The sequence below is a fragment of the Talpa occidentalis genome, unplaced genomic scaffold (assembly GCF_014898055.3).
Source record: "Talpa occidentalis isolate TD23 unplaced genomic scaffold, MPIMG_talOcc4v2.1 talOcc4.15, whole genome shotgun sequence".
Classification (NCBI taxonomy): Eukaryota; Metazoa; Chordata; class Mammalia; order Eulipotyphla; family Talpidae; genus Talpa; species Talpa occidentalis.
Window position 1 is genome coordinate 37,358,991 of NW_023601543.1, and position 25,868 is coordinate 37,384,858.

Genomic DNA, 25,868 nt, shown 5'->3' on the forward strand with positions numbered 1-25,868 from the left:
ACTAGCATAACTGCTATTCTACAACTAACAAATATTAGAAATAACTTTTTTCCTCTTAATATCCTTAGGCTTTTAAATAATCAAACTTCTTGACAAAGTAATATGGTAGACAGATAATAATTGATTTCTGTAATTCTAAATGGGTGATTTCTAAGACATATCTGAGGCTCAGAGAAATTAAATCTCTTAGGCAATGCCATAATCTATCAATTGGAAAAACTCAAGTATAAAATGGGACTCAAATTTGTATAAGATAATGAGTTATTCTGTACTCTTCCTCTAGCCTACCTGATAATTAGAGACTAGTAGGCTACTAGGACCAGAAATAATATTGCTGAAACTCCAATTATAACACACCTTGACTGAATAATGGCTCATCTGAAGGTCATGCTTCTGCAAACACCCAACAAAGGAAAGAAGGTTACTGAATTCAGTCTGTGAAATGGCAATGACTGCATTCAGTAGGGTTGCTAGATAAAATATGAATACCAGTAAAATTTGAATTGCATGAGTAAGGCCCATGCAATATTTATGACATACTTATATTTAAAAAAATCCTTTGTTTATCTGAAATTAAAATTTAACTAGACTTTCTGTATTTTTATTTGACAAATGTGACAATCCAATGCATAAGCCAATTGAGTTAGAGCTACCAATTTCAGAATACCATTTAGTTATTTTTTTCCTTGATCCTTTTAGAAAAATAGCCTTGATAAAGTACATAGCAATAGGATAATGGCATCAACATTGTGCTTTGAATTAGGGAAATATTTTTTTGTAGTTCAGAGGCTAATTAACAATATCCTGATCTTTGCTGTCATTCGGTATTATTGGAAAATTTGCTACATATAGTTTCTGAAATCTGTTTCTTGTATGTTATGGCAAATACAAATTAACATTCATTGATTCTCAACTTTTAGAGAAAAATTCATTGATGGAACTAAGTTATTAGAAAAAATAGCCTTTTATGTGGCATTTTTTTTCTCTTTGATTTCATAGTGCTGTTCAAATATGCATTGGTTTTGGCCTTGAGTTAGAGAATTTGAGTCCTACTACCGTTTCTGTTCACTTAGTATGCAACTGATTAGAAAAAATTGTCTATCGTCTCTGAACTTCATCTTTTCATGTACTAGGGATAATAATCCCTGTCTAATTTAATTCATGCAATTGCTAATAAACATAAATGAGATATAAATAAATGAGATAATATGCACTATTCTAAGTTGTAAAGCACTATTAAAAATATAAATATCTTCATTTTTCCCAAAAGCGTTTTAAATGACAGCTAATTATGACCTTTAAAATACTAATAATGAATAAATTACATGCCTTTGAGAGAAATTGCTTATATTTTGATTGTTTTTGGCAGCATGAAAATGTCTATTGCTATGTAATTTACTATGTGGTATTTATTGCCTATAAATCCAATTGACATTGACTTGTTTCAAGCTAAGTAGCAGTAAATAAAATATTAGGCTGTCCTGAGAGATTATGTGAGATTGTTTGAATGTGGATTATGTGGTCACATGTAACATATCTATCCTTATGGAAAGGTGAAAAACACCTTTATGGTATATGGTATATGCTGTTGATATAAGTCTGGAAAATAACGTTGAAGCAATTTTATTCAATGATTGGAAGAAGTTTTATTAAAATCTTATTAATTAAAATATAGCAGAAATTCCCAAGTTTTTATCAACTGAAGCTGTTTTATAATTAACTGTGAAAGAATTTTAATAATAGCAGTTTCAGGTCTTAGATTTAATGATATACATCTTCCTTATTACACATATGCAAAACTATATAAGTAGGTGCCAAGAAAATCATTCATATGTCATGCCAGCTGTTTCTATAATTTTTACTACCTACTGGAGTATTGCATTAAATATTTGTTGATATCATAAAGGAAACAATGCTAATAAAAGCAAGCAGAGATGGTCCAGAAAGAATTAATAAAGGATCAGTCTGTATTTAACTGAACCTTTTTTTGTAAAGCCATTGGGTATCTCTCTCTCTCTCTCTCTCTCTCTCTCTCTCTCGTCTCTCTCTCTCTCCTCTCTCTCCCCCACCCCGTATCCCCATCTCCAATTTACATTAATAATCTTTTTACCACTATTAATTCTGCCTTCTCAATGTGGCTTCTAGTCGTGTTTTGAGAACTATTCACAAATGTTTTATTTTATTTTATTTTTTTTAAGATTTATCTATTCATGCATACAAGAGCTGGGGTACTGGCCAGAGGTACAGGGGGTGAGAGGATTCACCAGAGACAGAGTGGGGAACAGAACAGGAAGACTGACTGAAATACACTGCTGAGGGGAGCAGCAGGCAAGACAGGAGAAGTGTGCTTCGCCATGTGGGTTTCTCTCTGGCTGGCCGGGGATCGAACTCATGCTGCAAGGCTGCAGATTGCTTCACGGCACATTACTTAACCCCTAGAGCCACCAGGGAGGCCCCCTCAAATGTTTTAATCTTTGAAAATCCATGCAATGTGTTTTTTTTTTCTTTGTGTTTAGTCTGGTGATATGTCAGTGATATGTAGATTTGTATTAAAAAAGTACTTCTGAAAATAAAATTTCTGTCAGAAGGAGACCAGAGTAAAAAGTAATTTTAAATGGGATTATGTGACAGGACAGCCAATGAAGTTCTCTGCCATTAAGGAAGACAAGACAAACATCAACAGATACACCAAGATTGAAATCATACCAACCATCTTTTCTGACCACGAAGGCATCAAACTAGAAATAAATCATAAAAAGAAGGCAAGGAACTATCCTACCTCATGGAGATTAAAAGCCACACTACTGGAAGACCACTGGACTAACGAGGAGATCAAAGAAGAAATTAAAAAATTCTTTGAATTGAATGACAAGGAGGACACCAATATCCTAAATGTATGGGATGCAGCAAAAGCAGTAATAAGAGGAAAATATATAGCAATAGAAGCTCACATCAAAAAACAAGAAAGAACTCAAAGAAACAACCTAATCTCGAAGCTCAAAGATCTAGAAAAAGAACAACAAAAAAACCCCAGAACCAGTAGAAGAAAAGAAATAATAAAAACCAAAGCAGAAATAAATGAAATTGAAACTAAAAAAACAATCCAAAAGATCAATGAAACCAAGAGCTGGTTCTTTGAAAAAATAAATAAAATAGACAAACCCCTAGCCAGGCTCACAAAGGAAAAAAGGGAGAAAGCACAAATACACAGAATCATAAATGAAAGAGGAGAAATCACAACGGACACAGCAGAAATCAAAAGAATAATCAGTAACTACTATGAACAGTTATATGGAAACAAGTTCAACAATCTAGAGGAGATGGACAAATTCCTACAACTCTACAATCACCCAAAGCTAGATAAAGAAGAAATAGAACACCTAAACAGACCAATTACAAGCAGCGAAATTGAAATGGTAATTAAAAACCTCCCCAAAAACAAAAGCCCAGGACCTGATGGATTTACAAATGAATTCTACCAAACATTCAGAGACGAATTAGTGCCTATCCTTCACAAACTCTTCCAAAAAATTGAGAAGGAAGGGACAATACCAAACACGTTCTATGAAGCCAATATTACACTAATACCAAAACCGAATAAGGACAACACAAAAAAGGAAAACTATAGGCCAATCTCCCTAATGAACACTGATGCAAAAATCCTCAATAAAATTTTAGCTATCAGAATCCAACAATGTAGCCATAAGATAATTCACCACGACCAAGTTGGATTCATTCCAGGGGCACAAGGATGGTTTAACATCCGAAAATCAATCAACGTTATCCAACACATCAACAAAAAGAAATATAAAAACCATATGATAATATCAATAGATGCTGAGAAAGCTTTCGACAAAGTGCAACACCCATTCATGATAAAAGCCCTTGAAATTCTTGGGATACAAGGAACATACCTCAACATCATAAAGGCCATCTATGACAAGCCAACAGCCAGTATCATTCTCAATGGTGAAAAGCTGAAAGCAATTCCATTAAGATCTGGAACAAGACAAGGATGTCCACTCTCACCACTGCTTTTCAATATAATACTGGAAGTCCTAGCCAGAGCAATAAGACAAGAGAAAGACATCCAAGGAATCCAAATAGGAAAAGAAGAAGTCAAACTATCACTATTTGCAGATGATATGATAATATACATAGAGAACCCCAAAATCTCCACAGAAAAACTAATTCAACTCATCAATCAATTCAGTAAAGTGGCAGGATACAAAATCAACACGCAAAAGTCAGTAGCCTTCCTATACACAAACAATAAATCTGAAGAAGAAGAAATCAAAAAAAACACCCCTTTTATTATCGAAACAAAAAAAATCAAATATTTGGGAATAAATCTAACAAAAGAGGTAAAGGACCTATACAAAGAAAACTATAAAACACTGTTAAAAGAAATAGAAGAAGACACAAAGAAATGGAAAGACATCCCCTGCTCATGGATTGGAAGAATAAACATTATTAAAATGGCCATCCTACCAAAAGCAATATACAGATTCAATGCTATTCCAATCAAAATCTCAATGGCATTCTTCAGAGTCTAAATGAATTTGTAAAGGGGGGAGACTGGGGAGAGTGCCATCAAGAGCAGCTCTGCCTTTCACTCTCCCAGCCCAAGCTTTTATTGAAGATATGAACAAAGGAACAAGAAAATAGCACACAATTGTGTTTTTGCTTATATAGATTGATAAGTTACTACTGAAAACACGTTTTCCTGGTTAGTGAAGAACATGCACACAAGCCAGTACATCCTCAGAGAACAGGAGTCAATTCTGGGAAGAAGTTCTGTTTGCAGAACATCTCACATCCTGGAACTCCATGTGCCGAGTAAACAGGTATTCTCAGAAGACTCCGGCTCTCCTTAGGGTGACGGGCTGCCGACACTTCATTCCCATTTCTGGCACAGAGCTCCTACTACCCTTGAAATTCCCAAAGAGATGAGAAGGAAAATGTGTTGTGTTATGTTCATGAAATGACTTTTGGAACGGACCTAAGGAAGGGGGCTGGTTGCCAGTAGAAGCAACTATGTGATTAGAGGTTTGGAACTTTCAGTCCCATCTCCTGAACTTTGGTGAGGGGTTAGGGCCTGTAGATTGGATCAATCACCAGTGTACAATGAGTCAGTTGTATAACTCACGATGAAACTTCCGTAAAAAACCCAAAATGGATGGGGTTCAGACAGCTTCCATGTTGGTGAACATGGAGAAATGGGAGAGAAAAGATACTTTAGACATAGGCGGATATAAAGCAAGGAAGCTCTGTAGCCCTGCCCACATACCTTGCCCTATGCATCTCTTTCATCTGTCTATTCCTGAATCTTATCCATTTATAATAAACCAGCAATCTAGTAAGTAAAATGTTTCTCTGAGTTCCGTGAGTGGCTCCCACAAATTAAACCCAAGGAGACCTCCCTGGTGGCGAAAGGGGTTAAGATACGACCTATGAAGCTATCTGCAGCCTCTGCAGCATGAGTTCGATCCCCGGCCAGGGGGATTCCCACATGGCACAGCAGACCTCTCCTGTTCCCCAGCTGTGCCCCTCAGCAGTGTATTTCAGTAGATCTGCCTGTTCTGCTCCCCGCTCTGTCTCTGATGAATCCTCTCACCCCTCACACCTCTAGCCTGTACCCCAGCTTTTGTATGAATAAATAAATAAATCTTAAAAAAAAAAGGCCTTTTACCCCAATGGTCATTTTTGCATTTTCCATGCCTATCATAGTATCACAATACCTATAAAAATACTAATGTGTATTAATTTAATTATTAATCAAAAAACTTTATTAATTCACATGTCATCAACCAGAAGTAGCTGCAGCGAAGATTTTAATGCATTGATTTTCAGTCATTCTCTGTTACTCCCCTCCCTCACCCTCCTTATTTCTGTGTCCATTACCACACACACACACACACACACACACACACACACACACACACTCTTTTTCATTGTGATGTTGTTAGCATTTTCTCCATGGTATAATATATTCTTTAAAATTTTTAACATTTTGGGTCTCCTCGGTGGCGCAGCGGTTGAGCGCTGGGTTGCGAAGCTGCCCGCAGCCTCAGTGGCGCCGGTTCGATCCCCGGCTGCTCCCCGGCCACCAGAGGAGGGTCCCACATGGCGCGCAGACCTCTCCTGCTGCCTGCCCGCTGCTGCCCTCAGCAGTGTACTTCGGTCCTTCTGCCTGCTCTGCTCCCTGCTCTGGCTCTGGTGAATTCTCTCACCCTCCTGCGCTTTTGACTGTACCCAGTGCTTGTATAAACAAAAACAAAACAAACAAACAAACAAATAAATAAATAAATCATGCCTCTATAAAAAAAAATTAACGTTTCTTTCTAATTATAGATATAAGTCATGCTCACTTTAAAAAATAGATAATACAGAAAAGTAATTTTTTCTTTGATCATAGTATTTGGAGAGAACTACCTTCTTTGTCACTCTTCGATTTGTTTCTCCTATATCAAAATTTAAATCGTTTTCTATATTGTTATTTTCTCTTTTCACTAAACAGATTCATTAATAGCTAAAGAGTATGCCATACTATAATTGAATATCATTTTATCTAATATGCCAGCTTGTCGTTATTATTTCCAGTGTTTAGCTATCATAGAATGTCTCTCATTAAAACTTGTACATAAATCTTGACCTCATCACTGATTAGATTCCAAAATTTGGAATTTTTTGCTAAAATTATATATCCTTTTAAGGTTGTGAGAAAGCATGTGTGTGAATCTTATTTCAGTCTGCCCTCACTAGGATTGAATGCATTTTTAAAACGTTCTGTATATTTGACAGATTAAAATACATTACAAAGATCCCCCCTAGAAGTTTTAAATATTAGATGATCAATCTATGTTTCATTCCCTTTATGTTTTCTTCTTACTGCTTCTGTTTCAAGAGTTACCCATAAGTTGATAGCACCCTGTAGCTTCTTCTATTGAATATAGAATTTGAGGATATCCATTTGGTTTTTTGTTTTTACAAAGTATGAAGAGTTTTTAAAATTTAAAAATCATCTTTCTGCCTGTGGATGCCTCTGAGTAAGCATTATAAAAGTCTCCCCTCCCAATGCCATTATGTCTAAGTGTCTCCCAAGACGCCCAAACAGCTGTGGAATCTCTTTGTTGGAGGTTTAAGATTTGGAACAAATGATGAGAGCCTGGGAAATCATATTGAGCAATGATGAATACTCACAGGCTGTGGTAATGAGAGATCCGAACACCAAGTGATTCAGAGACTTTGGACTTGTCACTTATGGTACCATGGTGGAGATGGATGGAACCATAAATGCAAGACCGCGTGAGGTGGATGGAAGTGTTGTGGAACCAGAGAGGACTTCGGGAAGACAAGATTCTCAAAGACCCAGGGCCCACTTAACTGTGGAAAATATTTTTTTTTAATAGATTTTTTTTGGTAATGAGTCACTTTTTTTTTTAAAGATTTATTTTTATTTATTTATACAAGCACTGGATACAGTCAGAAGCGCGGGAGGGTGAGAGAATTCACCAGAGCAGGGAGCAGAGCAGGTAGAAGGACCAAAGTACACTGCTGAGGGGAGCAGCGGGCGGCAGGAGAGGTCTGTGCGCCATGTGGGACCCTCCTCTGGTGGCCGGGGAGCAGCCAGGGATCGAACCGGCGCTGCAGAGGCTGAGGGCAGCTTCACAACCCAGCACTCAACCGCTGTGCCACTGGGGAGGCCCTGTGGAAAATATTTTTGTTGGCATTAAAGAAGACACTGAAGAACATCACCTAAGAGTTTCTTTTGAAAAACATGGGGAAATTAAAGTGATTGAAATCATGAGTGAAGGCATTAGCAAGAAGAGGGGCTTTGCTTTTATAAACTTTGATGACCATGTGTAGGGACAGGATGGGCACTGAGCAGGTTTTCCATGATCCAGCAGATGGGTAAAGGAGGAGTCCTGGAGCCCTCAGTGGCTTTCTCAGGCTTTTATTGAGCTTTACACGTAGTGTGGCAAACAGGTACATGGCAGTCAGTGGTGCTGGGGAGCCAGGAGGCCTAGAGGCCTCCAAGCTGCTGACAGGTCTTCACTCTGGGCTTCTCTGGCTTCTTTTCTCCCCTTCTCTCTCCTATTTCTGCTTCTCTTGGTGACCATCTCAAGATTCCTCCCATGGCCCACAGAAGTAAATAAGACAGTTTGCAACAATGTAACAACTGCAGGTGCCCCATCAGGCAGGGCAATCCTAATGGTGGGAGGGCAGAAAAGCATGAAAACCATTTACCCTACACCATGATTCTGTACACAAGATATTCATTCAGAAATACCATACTCTGAATGGCTGCAACTGTGAAGTAAGGAAAGTCCTATCAAAGCAAGAGATAGCCAGTGTTTCATTCAGCCAAAGAGGTTGGACTGGTTCTGGAAACTTTGGTGGTGGTTGTGGAGGTGGTTTTGGTGGGAATATCAAATGTGGTCATCAAGGAAACTTCAGTGGTAGAGGTGACTTTGGTTGTAGGGGATGTAGTGGCACTGGGTTGGTAATGATGGAAGCAGTTTTGGACATAGTGGATGTTACAATGATTTTAGCAGTTGCAAGAGTCAACCTTTAAATTTTGCTTAGTAAAATCCCCTTCAGCTCCATCCATGTTTACACAAATGGCAAGATTTCATCTTTGTTGTAAAGTTTAGTAGTAATCCATTGTGTAAATATACCACATCTTCTATTTCCACTCCTTTGTCCTTGGGCACTTAGTTTGTTTCTGTAACTTCAGTTTGATACAATGAATATAGAAATGTCTGTATCCTTTCAAATTAGTGATTTTGCATTCTTCAGGTGCTTGAAATTAAATTAGTGGATCATATGGTAGATCTTTTAATTTTTCCTATCACCATCCCTCTGTCCCTTTCCATCAGAGCCCTCCCTCACAATGTTTATTGATGTCCACCAGTTTTTGATTTTTTTTATTATCAGTTTTTCTACTATTTGAATTCCAACATTTCTTTTTATTGTTCAGAACTTGTTTGATGCACACAATTGTTTTAAATTCCTTCCATTTTGTTGAAAATAGCTGCATTTCATCCACTTTTATGAAAATATAATACGCCACGTTATATATGTGCCACATTTTCATGATTCGTTCAAAAATTTAAGGAGATAGGCTGCTTCCATGTCCTAGCTAGTGTGCATAATGCTGATGTGAATAATGTGGAACATAAAGATACTTCTTGTTTTTTGTTGTTGTAGGTTTCATATTCTGTGCCTTTATGCCCAAGAGTGGTATTGCCAGATCATATGGTATTTTCACTTTTATTTTCTTAGGATAAATCCAGATTGCTTTCCATAATAGTTTTACCAGTTCACATTCCCACCAACAGTATCATAGGGTTATTTTTGTTTCCCACATCCTCTCCAGCTCTGTAATTGGGGGTTTATTTAATATGTGACATCTTATAGGTGTGAGGTTTTATTGTAACGTTGATCTGCATCTCTCATTAGAATCGATGATGAACATTTTTTTCATATGTCTTTTGGGATTCCAGATATACTATTTGGTGAATTGTCTGTTCATCTCTGATGACCATTTTTTTTTTATTATTCATTTTTTACATCATTGCTAATTTTTAAACAACATGCCCATTTTAATTGTGTTAATTTGCCTTTTTATTGTTGATTTGTATGAGTTTAAAATATATTTTGGATATTAATATTTTCTGAGTTATATAATGTATAAATGTTTTGTCTCGGTCTGCAGGCTGTTAAATAATCTTGTATCAGCTTTCAGTTTTTCACCATTGAATATTATATAGGTTTGTGATATATAGTCTTAATTGTATTAAAGTAGGTTCCTTCTATTCCCAACTTTAGAGTTTTTATCATAAATGGATGTTAAATATTAGCATATGTTTTCTCTGAATCTATTAATATTATCATATGATTTTTATCTTTACTTTTGTTGATATGTTGTTTCACACCAATTGATGTACACATTTTTTAAAAGATTTATTTATTTATGCATTCAAGAACTGAGGTACAGGTCAGAGGTGTGGGGGTGAGAGGATTCACCAAAGACAGAGTGGGGAACAGAACAGGCAGATTGACTGAAATACACTGCTGAGGGGAGCAGCAGGCGAGTCAAGAGAGGTCTGCTGCGCCATGTGGGTCGCTCCCTGCCCGGGGATCGAACTCATGCTGCAGCTGTGGCTAGTTTCATAGGTTGCATCTTAACCCCTTGCGCCACCAGGGAGGCCCTGGTGTACATATTTTAAACCATTCTTGCATCTCTGGGATGAATCCCAGTTAATCATGGGGAATAATCCTTGTGATATACTGTTCAATTCATTTTGCTAGTATTTTGTTGAACAATTTTGAATCAATGTTTATCAAGGTTACTGGTCTATAATCTTTCTTTTGCTGTTTGTCTGGTTTCAGTAGTAAGGTGATGTTGACATTATGAAATATATTAGGTTGGATTCCTTCTTATACTTTTAAAAACAATTTGAACAATTTGACATTATTAGTTCTTTAAAAGTTGACAGAATTCATTTGTAAAGCCATCTGGTCCTGGACTTTTGTATTTTGGGAGATTTTTTATTACTGTTTAATTACCGTGTTTGTGATTGGTTTAAATTCATCTGTTCATTCCTGGATTAGTCTTAGTAAATTATTTTGCTATAGAAATTTATCCCTTTCTTCGAGGTTATCTAATTATTTGACAAATACATGTTCAAAGCAATGTCTTATAATTTTAATTAAATTTGTGTTACCAGTAATGATTTATCTTCTTTCATTTGTGATATTTTTTATTAAAGTTGTCTATATTTTTCTGTTAGCCTAGATAGAGGTTTATCTATTTTCTTTATCTTCTTGAAGAACCAGCTCTTCATTTCATTGTTTTTTTTGTGTGTGTATAATTTTTTTCTCTAATTAATTTTATTCTACTCTTATTTTTATTATTTCCTTCCTTCTACTGACTTGGGATCTAGTGTGTACCTCTTTTTTGTTGCTTTAGGTGTATTAAGTTATTTATATGGAATTATTCTTACTATGTAATACTATGTTATTTATATGGAATTATTCTTACTACATTGCAATTATGTACCTCCATAAGTGCACATTTGCTTCATCAGGTAGATTCTGGTAATTTGTATCATAATTTTTTATTCTCAAAGTATTATATTTGGTCATAACATCATTTCTGAAAATTTTTTTAAATAAAGATTTTTTTATTTTATATCCTTATAACTTTTTTCACAATATATATTTTATCTCCTCAGGTGTGGTCACCTTAGTTTTCCAATTACCAGGAGCTCTCATAATCCTCCACCATAGTCTGTTATGCTCTTCCCCATCCATTTTTATCTCTAATCTTTCTTCCTTTCTTTCCCCCACACTTCCTAGAGGCTTTAAATCTATGGTCTATTTTTAGGGTTCAGTTTTATACTCTTTATCCATGTTTAATTTCTCAATATTCCACACATAACCATCCAGTATTTATCTTTCTCTTTCTGGCTTATTTCATTGAGAATAGTCCCTTACAATTTCATATATGTTGCCACAAATGGCATGAGTTTATCTTTTTCTTTTTAATTACCGAGTAGTATTCCATTGGATATATAATATACCACATCTTCTTGATCCACTCATCTGTTCTGGGGCATTTAGGTTGTTTCTATATCTTAGCTATTGTAAATAGTGCTGCTATCAACATGGCAGTGCAGGTTTCCTTTCAAATCAATGGTTTTGTGTTCTATGGGCAGATACCTAGTAGTGAAATTACTAGTTCATATGATGGATCCATTTTTATTCTCCTGAGGAACCTCCAGACATCTTTCCATGTGAGCTGGACCAGGGACCAGTATACATTCCCACCAGCAATGTAATAGGGTTCCTTTTTCTTCACAACCATGCCAGCATTCGTTTGTGGGTTTTTTGTTTTGTTTTGTTTTGTTTTGTTTTGTTTTTTTTAATGGGCCATTCTGACAGGTGTGAGGTGGTATCTCATTATGGTTTTGATTTGCATTTTCTAGTGATAAATAATGAACATTTTTTCATAGGTCTGTTGGTCATCTGCATGTCTTTTCTGGAGACATGCCTATTTAACTCTTCTGCCCATCTTTTTACTGGATTCTTTTCTTTTTGTTGAGTTATATGAACTCTCTGTAGATCTTCAATATCAGTCTCTTGTCAGGTGTATGGTGTGCAAATATTTTTTCCCATTCAAGAGGGTGACTTTTTGTTTTTGTTACTGTCTCTTATGCAGTACAGAAGCTTTTTACTTTGATGTAGTTCCAATTGTTTATTTGCTCCTTTGATACCCTTGCTGCAAAAATATTTCTGAAGTTTAGAGTTATGGAGTGTTTTGCCCATGTTTTCTTCTATGGCTTTTATGGTTTCAGGTCTTACATACAAGTCTTTTATTCATTTGAGTTGTTTTTTGATATGGGGAGAGATAGTGGTCTAGTTTCATTCTTTTGCATGTGGCTGGCCAATTTTCTCAGCACCACCTTTTTCATAGTTAGTTGTCCATATATGTGTGATTTCATTTCTGGGCTCTCAATTCTACTCCATTTGTCTCTGTGTGTTTTTTGTTACAATACCATTCTCTTTTAAGTTTTATGGATTTATAGTATAGTCTGAAGTCTGGGTGTTTAATACCACTGTACATCTTTTTAGTCAGGAAGGTTATGAATATGTGGGGTTGTTTTTGTGACTCCATGTGAATATTTGTTCCATTTCTTTGAAGAAAGTCATTGATATTTTTATTGGAATTGAAAGAAACAGAAACACATTCCTTGCTCATATATTGGAAGAATCAACATCATCAAAATGGCCATTTACAGATTCAATACAATTCCAATAAAGAACTCATATTATTTCTGATAATTTGTGAATCCATGTTCTTGCATTTTTAGGCATATAATAATCTACAAATATTAATAATTATGTCTCTTATTTTGAAGCACTTATAATTCACATTGATATTTCATATATGATTTAATTAGAAAAATGCATATAAATATTCTTTTATAATGGTGAAATTGACTACCTATATTTTAAAATTTAGTTTCATTTGAGCATCACTTGTATTCTTGTATCACATGTATACCTGAAACTGACTTTTTTGAGATAATATGTATGAATTCTAACATGAAAACCATATGTCTTTGTTTTTGTTGACATTCCTTTTACATAAGCTATTAGGTAACCTCTTTACCTTATAAAATGGTGGTAGTTGAAAAGAATTGGGTAATGCTTTCTATTCCATGCTTTTCAAAGTTCTCTGAATGATACTTTCAGTAGTAAAACTCATTTTTATTAAAAGTGTTTAGTTCCATTCAATAAACTTCATTACTTTTCTATACTATGCAGAACTCTTTGCCATCAGCTGAGGATTTAGACAAGTTGAGCTTCATCCTTAACCTCAAAATTTCCTTTCCACCGAGGTGAGACTGACACATAACCTATTACATGCATTACAAAATGGTTTAATCATGGTAGATTGGAAAACAAAATATGTTACAGTCAATTCTATCTATATGAGCCTTTTTTTCCCTGAGGATATGGAGAAGGTAACTCAAGATGAATCTTGAAAATTGCATGAATATTTGGAAAGCAAGCAAGAAAGAAAAGGGCATTGCATGTGGAAAAGTCAACATGAGTATATCTGTAGGTATGGAATGGTCCAGCACATGTGAGGCTTTATGGCAATTCATTATCACTAGCCTTAATAGTTCAGGCATCAAAGAAGCAGAACAATCAAATAAAAATGAAATATTATATTTGTATTACTTGCCACTTTTGATCTTTTGATTATTTGTGATTCTCCTCGCCTCCCAAGCTTTAGTGTAGATCATTAAGAATTGACTAATGTGCTATATAAATGAAAGGAATTACAGTGGTGGAAACTGCTAATTTTCCTTCAGTATTCATTCACCCTTGCATATGTAGGATATTTATGTTGTACACATGACCACCTAGTCACAGATGACCTTTCTCTGGCTCCTATGCAGGTATATAAGGCTAACCGTGTGACTAAATTTTAGTAGCAGAATATGAACAGAAGTGATACACCCAAACTCTCGGGCTGTCTTTTAAAAGAATGAACATTCCCTTCCTTGTGTCTTTACATCCTTCCTTTCAGACTAGAACATAAACATGATAGTAGCAGCTATAACACTCTCTTGGACAAGTTGATGGTTGTTGTGTATTTGACTTCAGATCAATATGTTAAATGGAATCAGGATCTCTGCTGATTTTGAAAGTTCCTACCCAGATTTTGATATGAAAAATAAGCCTCTTTAGTTTAATAGTTTAATGATCTCTGTGTTACAGTAACTAAATCAGTGTTTAACATATCACCGTCACTAGAAAAAATTCTTAGTGTTTAGTTTTGGATCAATCATTCAACTGATCAAAATGAAAACTCTGAATTCATAACTTTGGCTAATGTTGAGGAAGCAGAGAACAGTACTATAATGTCTCGCTCCATTTGTAATGGAGATAATACTTAAGCTTTAATGTTCTTCATTTACATATCTCATGTTATACAGGAATTATTTTCATATACAGAGCATGTTAACACTGTAAGAGAACTGCAAAATTCATTATGGGGGAATTTTTCCAATATGCTGAAAATAATTCATATAATTAAATATACATCCTGATAAAGCTATTTCTTACTGATTGTTCTTGAGAAAAAGTGAAAAGAAATATAACCAACTTGACTACTGAGGAAGCTTGGTGCCATTCTAAGAACTCAGATGGAATTTTACTACATGCAAGGAGCAAAGTGATTTCTGTCCCTTATAATTTTGCTCAGAATGTTCAGTAGGAAAAAAACTGAGGTTGTGAATTTTACACATGATTTGAAAATTTTTCTTTTTGACAAGGAAAGCAAAGGAAGTTGAAGATAATACAGAAATATTGATATATAAAGGTAATACAGCTGGGTGCCTTACAATTAAATAAATCTATGATTGTGAGATGAACTCTATTTCTCTGTGGCAAACAAAGCAGTGAATGGCTTCTGGGTTTAATTAATAAATTGAATTGAGCCTACAAGCTTTAGTCAATTTTAAAAGTTGTTCATTGTAAGCATGCCACAACCAAACATACATAGTAAAATAGAGAAAATACTTTCTATTTGATTAGTTGGTTTGGAAACATCATACTTACTTTCTGGGAAGCATCCCAGGGAGATGCTGATTAGTTAGAATGAAAGACTGATCAAAGGTATAGTTAAAGAGGGAATGTTTCTTAAAATGTCAGCTCACAAGACTGAATTAGGTTTGATAAATGATTTGGAGTGATTACTTTAGAAATGATGTCATTTAGGTCTTTTTGTATAATTGGAGATCTAAAATATCAATTGCAGTCAAATGAATCAAATTAGATTCTTTGAAACTTTGATTCTGTAAATAAACCATCGAGCATATGGAGAGGTAGTGTTCGACAATAGAAAAAGACACTAAAATGTAATTCAAAAAGAAGTCTCATTCTAGCTATGCCATTAGCTAAGTGTTCCCAGAGGTCCCTTCTGAGCTCTGAATTCTGTGATTTCCAAAAGAAATTTCAGTCTTGCCAATGTTAAAAAAAATTAAGTATGCCCCTATTTCTGAAAATAAAATGGAAAAGGTTTTAGAAAGTTTAATTGGCAACCCATTACGATTCAGATCTTAAAATTCAGAACTCAACCTAATGTGCGAAGGAACACTTTCTTTTTTTTTTTTTAATTTTTTTATTTATTTATTTTTTTAAATATTAAATTTTATTTTTATATTCCCCCATACAATTGCAAACGCCCCATTCTGACCCCAATCTTCCCCTCCCGCTCCCCACCCCCAAAAAGTGTCTCTGGTTCATAGTTTTTTGTTGATTTTGATTTTCACTTTCTTATATTCATTTTCCTGGTCCCTTATTTAAGTTTTCTAGATTCCTGCTATGAGTGAGACCATCCGGTATTTTTCTTTTTCTTTTTGGCTTATTTCGCTGAGCATGATCCCTTCCAGTGCCATCCATGTTGCTGCAAATTGCATGTGTTTATCTTTTTTGAATGCTGAGTAATATTCCATGGTATATATGTACCACATCTTCTTGATCCAGTCATCTATTTTTGGGCATTTGGGTTGTTTCCAAAGCTTAGCTATTGTAAACAGTGCTGCTATAAACATAGGAGTGCAGGTGCTCTTTGGAATTGATGTTTCTGTGTCCTTTGGGTAAATACCTAGGAGTGGAATTGCTGGATCATATGGAAGCTCTATGTTTAGTAGGTCCAGAAATCTCCACACAGCTCTCCATAGTGGTTGGACCAGTTTGCACTCCCACCAACAGTGCACAAGAGTTCCTTTTTCTCCACATCCTCGCCAACATTTGTTGTTGCTAGTTTTTTTAATATGTGCCATTCTCACTGGTGTGAGATGGTATCTCATGGTAGTTTTGATTTGCATTTCCCTGATTACAAGTGATGTTGAACATTTTTTCATATGTCTGTTGGCCATTTGCATTTCCTCTTCAGAGAAGTTTCTTTTTAGCTCTTCTGCCCATTTTTTGACTGGATTATTTTCTTTGTTGTTGCTGAGTCTCATCAGCTCTTTGCAGATTTTTGTGATCAGTCCTTTATCATTAGTGTTGGGTGCAAAAATGTTCTCCCAGTTGGTGGGGTTTCTCTTTGTTTTTGTTATTGTCTCTTTTGCTGTGCAGAAGCTCTTTAATTTGATGTAGTCCCAGCTGTTTATCTTTCTCTTCACTATCACTGCTTTGGGTGATGTGTCTGTAAAGATGTCTTTGATGTGCAAATCCCGTAGTGTTTCGCCTATATTTCGAAGGAACACTTTCTGATTAAGATTGATAAAGAGAAAAAAAAAGAGAGAAAAAAAGATTGATAAAGAGCCAATTTTAAGTTTATCTACCTGATTGGGACCATTTGTAAATGCAAACAATTCTATTCTAGGAGGGCAAAGGAGGTTATATCCGCTTATCATATGCACAAATGACTTGTGTTCTGGGGCCTCCCTAGTGGCACAGGGAGGGGTTAAAGACACAGCTATCAAGCTATCACCATCCATAGCAGAATGAGTTGGATCCCCTGCCAGGGAGCAATCCACATGGCACAGTAGAACTCTCCTGTCTCACCTGCTGCTCCCCTCAGCAGTGTATTTTAGTAGATCTGCCTGTTCTGCTCCCCACTCTGTCTCTGGTGAATCCTCTCACTCCCCCACACCTCTGGTCTACACCCCAGCTCTTGTATGCATAAATAAATAAATATTTAAAAAAAAACAACAAATGACTTGTGTTCTATTAAAAATTACAGCTTGCTTATAATGTTATTAGTAACATATTTGAATTTGCTTTTCTCAAGGATTTAAGAGGGAAATGGTACCTGTAATACTGGAATGGTGAAAAAGCATTTGATTAAGAGAAAATAATTTTTATGTATCAGGCTTTACAGGCTCTTGGTTTTTAGGAGAACTTCATTAAATGAATTGTAGCCATATATTCTCAACTCACAGCCCACATAATTAGAAATTCTATAAAGTCACCTCTCTTTCTGTGATTGCAAGGTATTACACAGAGTGGGCTAGTACTATTACCATATCTATTTGTTGTTATTGAACAATCTTAGTTACAGAGACCTCACTTCAGTAGTTCACTACAGAACACTAAATGAGAAAGATAGGATGGGGCCTCCCTAGTGGCACAAGGGGTTAAGTCTCAGCGTTATCACCTCTATGACCTGAGTTCAATCCCCAGCCAGGGAGCTACCCACATGGCTCAGCAGACCTCTTCTGTCTTGCCCACTGCTCCCCTCAGCAGTGTATTTCAGTCAGTCTGCCTGTTCTGCTCCCCACTCTGTCTCTGGTGAGTCCACTCACCCCCCCACACCTGTACCCCAGTTCTTATATGCATAAATAAATAAATCTTTGGGGAAAAAAGAAAGATAGGATGACACAATGACTTCTTCTATTTACATGAACTAATGATTTTTTAAAAAAATAAGAACTGAAAGGTTTCAGCTTAAAAGTAGTCCCAGTAACAAAGTAAAAACTCCATTTATTCCTTCTAGACTCTTCTTTTATAATGACGCTAACTTGATTTCATTAGTAGAGGCGAATACCCAGAAGGTTGCCCTTGGCAACATTAAAAGTGACACCAATCAATGGCAGCTACTTTTGTCAATATTTAGAGGCAGTAATTAAATTAAAATGAATTTTCCCCAACAAATCTCATATTCCATATCAGTAGTATTGCTTATTTGCCAAAATAGTTTTTAAACTGAATTAGACAGATGGTTGTTTCTCTTTGAGTGACAAGGCAAAAAGCCAAAATAAAAATTGCCCAAATAAAATGTTTCTATTAGAAACTGAGGGTTTTCCATATATGACCTATATTATCTAGAAGCCCTAAATATCTTTTTTATAGAAAAAAACAATTTACACATTGTAAACATAAAGCTCAAAGTACTATATGTGTAATAATAGTGTGAATTAGATGCTACTGTAATAGATTTAATTCAAAGTCTTATGGTTCAATTGTGAAACCTCCTCCAAAAGATAGATAAAGTCTTAACTCCCAGTACCTGTAATGTGTCTTTATTTGGAAATATGACATTTACAGATATAGTCAAGATGAGATGAAGTTATACTGGATTATAATGTGCTTGAAATCCATTGATCAGTGTCTTTATAAAAAGATAGACAGAGATTGAAAAATGACATATATTCAGAAAAGGTCATGTGAAGACAGAGGAAAAGATTGGAGTGATTCAATATAAGTCAAGAGATGCCAAGGATTTCTGTCAACCACCTGAAGCTAGGAGAGAGGCAAAGCATAGATTCTCCTACAAAGCCTCTATCAGGAAGCAATCCTATAAAATGATCAGGCTTTTAGACTCTTGAACAGTGAGAATAAATTTTTGTTGTTTTATGTTGTTTTAAACCACCTAGTTTGTGGTACATTGTAGTGCATTGTTATAGCAGTCTTACCAAACTAATACAACAGGTATTTAGGAGAAGAATTCTAAGAAAGTGAATGATGGAAAGGAGGGAAAGAATTTACTTCAAATATCACATGTCTACATTCCTTGGAGGCAGGCAAGGTGGGCACATTGTTTATAACAGAAACAGTTCAATAGAATATAGTGTCTGGAGATAGACCTACTGGGTTCAGATTTCATTGTTTGCCACACTTTCATGTGTGACCTTTGACAAATGCTTTCATTTCCTCATGTCTACAGTGGGGATATGGGATATCTAAAAAGACCAAACTCATGGAAACAGAGATCAGATTTGTGGTTTCCAGAGTTGGAGATGGGGTAATTGGGTGAATATGCTCAAAAGATACAGTTACAAGTTAAATTTGTTTGGGGATATAGCCAACAAAATGTTGACTGTAGTCAACAATACTGTTTTGTGTATTTGGCCATTATTAAAAGAGTAGTATCTTAAAAAGTTCTCACAAGGAAACAAAACTTTTTGCAACTTTGTGAGGTGATAAATATTGACTAATCTTATTGTGGGCATCATTTCATCAAATTATTTTGAACACTCGAAACATATAATGTAATGTGTCAAATATCTCAACAAAACTGGAAAAGAATAAAGTAAAAAGTAAATGAATTTATAGCACATAGTTTATAAGTTTGTCATGAGTGTGAAGTAATTTGAAGTAAATGGAGTATTAAAGTAATGTTGAGGACATAGTATGTCCTCAACAAATGCCAGCTATTTTTGCTCTTGTTGCTTTTGTGATATGGAAGCAGATACTGGTATGTTGGTAAAATTGTCAATAGGGAGATGAAGCAGTTGTCAGCTGGTTCTACCATTATGTCTAAGAAGAATGCAATGAGATTATCAGATTAATGGGAAAAAAAGGTTGAAAATTTGAGGAGAATGGCAAAGATATTAAATGATTATTCTCTGCTGATTAAATACATTCTTCTATCAGTGTAAAGAATCTCTAACTAGAAACCATGTATCAGTGGATTGTTATGAGAAATAAATGAGCTAATGTTTAGGAAATATTCAAAAATTATTTAATGAATGGTATTTTTATTTTGTTGAAACAACTAGTTTTAAACAATTTAGGGTACACGATGCTAAAAGACACTGTGTGTGTAACTAGTTTGATTTTTCTCCCTGAATCATCACCTTATTTTTATATGTTCCATAGATACTGACTATATTAAAAGATATCTTTTCATATTCATATAGATTATAATTTTACTAAATTTGAGACAAAAAGTAAAGTCTAAATCCATAAATTTAGGTAAGAAGGGTAACACTCATAATATATAGCATATACCACATAGTCTTTGTAGTTCTCTTATATTCCAAATTTGAGTATTTAACCGGCTAAATTTATTTTAAAACAAAATTTAGGTATTAATGTTTGCAGCAAATAAATGGCATGTAAAAATCTTGGCAAAGTTACCATTTTGACAACATGAAATTTTCCCATCCAGCTGGTCATTAGGCCTTTCCAACTGTCAGTATCTCTTGCAATCTGTTTTAATAGTAGCATATAATTAGCTCTATACAGATCAGACACATTGGGGGGGTAATATTTCAATGTAAATATCAAATTCCCAAGAAAGTTAACTCAAAGAGACATATGTCTCCACCATCCTTCATGACAGTCTTTAGCTCTGAAGATCGTAGTAGTTGATTTGTGTAAGGTACTTTGAATCATAATTTGGAAATATTGTAATTAAAACCTTCTGGAGTTCTGGGAAATATATCCAGGAGAATGATATAAATAGCAATATGTCATTAATGCACATTATTTGTCTTCGTGTGTATAGTTTGTAATCACTTCAAAGAGTGTGTCAAATAATTGGAAAATATATTTAATCATAGGGCAAATTTTTCAAGTTTTGAATTTATGGAAATATTTGAATTGGCACTTTATTTGTATGGTAATGTCTTCTGATTAATCTAAAATTTATCTACTTTAACTGTATCATACTGAGTTAAGTGCATATTTCCACACTTACACATAGATTACCTAGGACAAAACTATGTTGCTTTAAAGAGGAGATGATTGTGAATTTCCAAGAGAATTTGAGGCATCTTTTTATCTCTTGACTTAAGAAATATATCTCAACACCTAATGTCTTTAATTCTCCTTTAACAAGAATCTCTCATTCCTTTGGTAGTCTACACCACCATATAAAGGTTTTTCTAAGTTCATGAGATTTAATCTTTAGAGTGTCTTATAGTTAGAAAGATAGTCAGCTTCTCTCCACACTCTGTTTATATGGAATTATTTGCAGTTGTTCTATATGAAAGTATTGTCTAAACAGAGCACTAATAGCAGCATGTGAACATGGCAAGGCAGTACACAGGATATGAGTTTTCACTAGATGAGAAAAGAGAGAAAACTGTATTATATGTGCCATTTCTGAGTTTCAGTTATTTTGTAACAAATTAATTTGAGACTATATCAATAATTATCACTGAAAATGGGCTGTACCAGATTTCAAATGTAAACCTAGAGACTTGCTGTTTGACAGAGCAAATCCAAGATGCCAACTGTGTGTCTCAGCTTATAACTTGGCCAGAATCATGATACCAATTCACATGAGAGTGCAGAGTTTACTATCTACAGAAGACTCTAGTGTTAGCTTTATGATAGCTGCTAATGACGAATTGGACAATAACCAGAATCCATTCACAGTTTAAAGAAAACTGCAGTCAGGAATTTCCATGTGAACATCTTACGTGAAAAATGTTCACTAATAAAGTCTGAACTAAATGTCAGTTGGGATTTCTTTATTCCTTTTGAGGTTTTCATAATCCCAATGCCTGCACCCCAGAGAGTTGGCAAGAAATTCCTGACTAGAATTTTTCATTCTCTACCAATTGATTTGTTTCCCTTAATGATTATTTTCTTGTCGTAAAACCATAGTCGTTTTATGATTGGGGATCATTAAATATTTGTTTACCAAGTCATTTGTGTTTCTGTATAAACCACATATTCTAGTTTCTGTTAAGTAGTAGAGTGGACCAAATGAAAACTTGAAGGACAAACATTCTCAGTCATTTATGATGCTTGACAGAAGCTCATTAGATCCCCAGGTGGTTTAGGATTTTAGTCATTTCAGGGCATGGAAGAATAGAGCAGTAATATCATATTAATGCCCCCATTCGATGGTTGAAAAGTTGGTGACCCAGAAAGGAGAAGTGATTTGTCCAAAGTCATATGGCAGTTTACATTCCAGCAAGCAATAGGAAAATATGTCCTATTTTTGAGTGTTTTCCAAAACTTTATTCTGCTGTTTAATATCTGGTAGAAGCATAAATACAGCCTTTATCTACCCCTGATTTTTCAGTATTAGTACTGAAGTATATTCTATGTAGAAAATATATTTCCATATTTTCAGTGATTTATAGAATATGATTATTTTGCAATAATAAACCTTAATATAAATTCACAAATACAGAAATTTGGATATCAATAAAATTATTTAATATCCTCTACCATAAAGTGATTGTATGCCTATTTCAGTGATCTCACCATGACATATGTTGCCCAATTTATGATTCAGCTGATGTGCCTGATAAATTGCATGTTCCTTGCTTCCCTAAGGATTTCTATTAAAACTTCACAAGTTGCTTGTTTGGGTTATAGTTCCATATGCCTTGAATAAGTGATAAGCATGTATAAATATTAGTCACATAGTACCTGAAATCCCCCAGAGATCAAAGTAATCTCATTAACTTCATCTCCATGGAACACAATTATATAGTGACTAAGTGTACAGCTCCAGTATCAAATGGACCTGAATATGAATTGTTAGGATAGTGATTTATTAGCTATGTGACTTTGGTAAAGTTACTTCTGTTGTTTTTCATTTCTTCATCTGTAAAGTGGGGAACACTGGTACCTGCCTCAGCATGAGAAGTGGAAACTTAATTATTGTAAGGGGTTTAACAAAATGCTAAGTGATTACTATGTTAGCAATATATAAATTTGATAGCTGCTATTGCTGCCACAACTGCTACAGCTATTATTGTTGTCTTAGAGGTTCATTAGAAATCCCAAAGAGGGGTCTCCCTGGTGGCACAGGCAGTTGAGTGCTACACTGTGAAGCTGTCCACAGCCTCTGCAGCACCGGTTCGATCCCTGCCAGCCTCAGAGCAACCCACATGGCGAGCAGACCTCTCCTGTCTCACCCGCTACTCCCCTCAGCAGTGTATTTTGTCAGTCTGCCTGTTCTGTTCCTTGCTCTGTCTGTTGTGAATCCTCTCACCCTCCTGCGCATCTGGCCTGTACTCCAGTTCTTGTATAAGTAAAATAAATCTTTAATAATAATAATAAAAAAGAAATCCCATAGAAGCATATTGGGAAGGGGAAAGGGCAAGCAAAGTATAAGGAATAAATGCTATATCTCCTATGTATATAGTATTTGTAGGAGGGAATTATGACCTACTAGCTAATTTCTTAAACTTTGCCATATAATCTTGAAGAAAGTAAATTGCCCTTCCTGATTTGCCAAATGTTTCTCACTGTTTTAAAAATCAGAGTTATAAAATGAAAATCAGAGCATGATTTTGCATGCATTTTGGCTTTTTTTATAAAGTATATGCCACATGCTCACATATTCCTAAATAACCACAACTGATTTTGGAAGAGCCTTTTGATATTCAAAAGTTTTTTATTCTTGTTATAACCAAACAATCTGTCCTATGAGAAAAGCAGATTATTTATGAATTAAATGTGTTTAACATCAAAGATTTAGTTTAAAACTCTTAATTTACCAACTTTGGGGAGGAGCATTGGGGATAAAAGTGGTTGTTTTAGATATTGTGGAATGGAATTCCTATTCATTAGAAAGGATTCCAATAGAAATAGAATGGCTGAGAGTGAGGTGATTATACAACAGAAATTGATGGCCTGTTTCTTTGTTCTCTTGAACACCCACATTTTCATCTGAAAGGTATTTTAACAAACATTGGCACATAATGTCATGGCCAAACTAAGTGACAAAATAATTATAAATGGACAAAACTGCCGTAAACATGTAAAATAGCATGAATTTTAGTGTTTATGCTAAGTAACCAATACTCAGGATCGTAGACGAATTTGAACAGGTTAAATATATATATATATACAATATTTATGAGTAATTTCTATGCTTTGTCGTGGACAGCATAATAGCTTTTAAAAAGGAGCTTTTGACTACAAAACATTCTTTGTATTGTGTGGAAAGACATTTTTATTTATTTGTCAGAATTCTGAAACCACTTAGATGTTAAAGAATAACAGATCTAGTCCATTTATTTCCTGGGCCATCAGGCACATTCCTTCTGGCACACAATGAGGAATAAGTCTTTACCAAGATTCTGGTCCAAGCTCTTCCCAAGAAGCAACTCTGGCAGAGGATGGCTTCCCCTAATCTAGCAGCCCATATTCTTCTAAGCATTCCTAAACATGTCAGCTATCAGGATGTGGTAAAAAGGCAAGTCACAAATAGAAATGCAGATGGTCCAAGACCTTGCTTACAAAAGTCCAATGTTAATAACACACCAAAGAAAGGTTAGTCTCTCTGAGAGCACTTGCATTTTACCAAATCATAACAGTAAAAACATAATTTATTATGTTTATTAGTTCACAGTGATTTAAAAATAAGTCACAGTTGTTGAAACACTTGAAGTCTGCATTATCAACATATTCTCTGTAGGCACACATTTGTAGTTGCTTGGTGAGAATGGAATCAAAACAAGAGACATTGATAGATTGAATTTTAAATGTTACCAAGCTAAGATAGATAATCACAATAAAATTAATCTTACCAATGGAACTAAAATTTCTTACTCTGTTAGTAACAATACTGTGTCCCTACTTAGAAATAGTGATAAATATAAAAAGATTGTGATTAAAGGTCCTTTATCTTCTGGACGCTATGTGTATGGATGCTGTCAACTTTTTCTTCTGTGATGCTCCTTTCCATTTCAGTGACACACAATTCCCCACTACCTTCTTCCTTTCCTTAGATTTCGTAATAACATCAAACATATTTGACTCAAATCCTGTGGGCATTAGAGCTGTATAAGTTAGAGATGTCGCAGTAAAGAGCACACTCCAGAAAATTCTGATGGAGCTAATAACCTCCTTACTTTAGGATTTTAACATATAAAGTTGATGAGGGGCACAAACATTCAGACCATACCACATTTTATATGTATGTTCTTGTCCACTGTGTTCTGATCTTATGTATTCAAAGGAAAGTCTTGTTTATCTCACATTCAATGACTTGGTCACAGAATCTTTTACTTTAGTCCCTCAAGCACTGACCTCACAGTGTAGTGTTTGTTTATTCGATTGTTTTAATCGTTTGTTTTGCAATTTATGTTAATATTTTTATGATTAGAAAATCTTTCCTATTTAGAGTTAAATATTAAATTTTCTTTTGGATTTTACATATCAATGTTTTAATAGTTGACTGTCAATTAATTTCATATATTTTGTGAGCTAAGAATCTGTAATTATTCAGATATTGATTTTTTTTAAAAGATTTATTTATTTATTTATGCAAGCACTGGGTACAGTCAGAAGCGCAGGAGGGTGAGAGAATTCACCGGAGTCAGAGTGGAGAGCAGAGCAGGCAGACTGACGAAGTACACTGCTGAGGGGAGCAGCGGATGGCAGGAGAGGTCTGTGTGCAATGTAGGACCCTCTCCCGGCTGCCGGGGATCGAAATGGCGCTGCAGAGGCTGTGGGCAGCTTCGCAGCCCAGCGCTCAACCGCTGCGCCACAGGGGAGGCCCCAGATACTGATTTTTTTAAAGATTGATTTATTTATGCATACAAGAACTGTGGTACAGGCCAGAGGTGTGGAAGGTGAGAGGATTCACCAGAGACAGAGTGGGGAACAAAACAGGCAGATTGAAAACACTGCTG

At 35.2% G+C, this 25,868-nt stretch overlaps 1 pseudogene; it reads left to right on the forward strand.

Annotated features, from left to right (window-relative positions):
- The first annotated feature begins 7,214 nt into the window (after nt 1-7,214).
- LOC119245587 (heterogeneous nuclear ribonucleoprotein A1-like 3) lies at nt 7,215-8,578 on the forward strand (annotated as a pseudogene).
- Nucleotides 8,579-25,868: the final 17,290 nt, after the last annotated feature.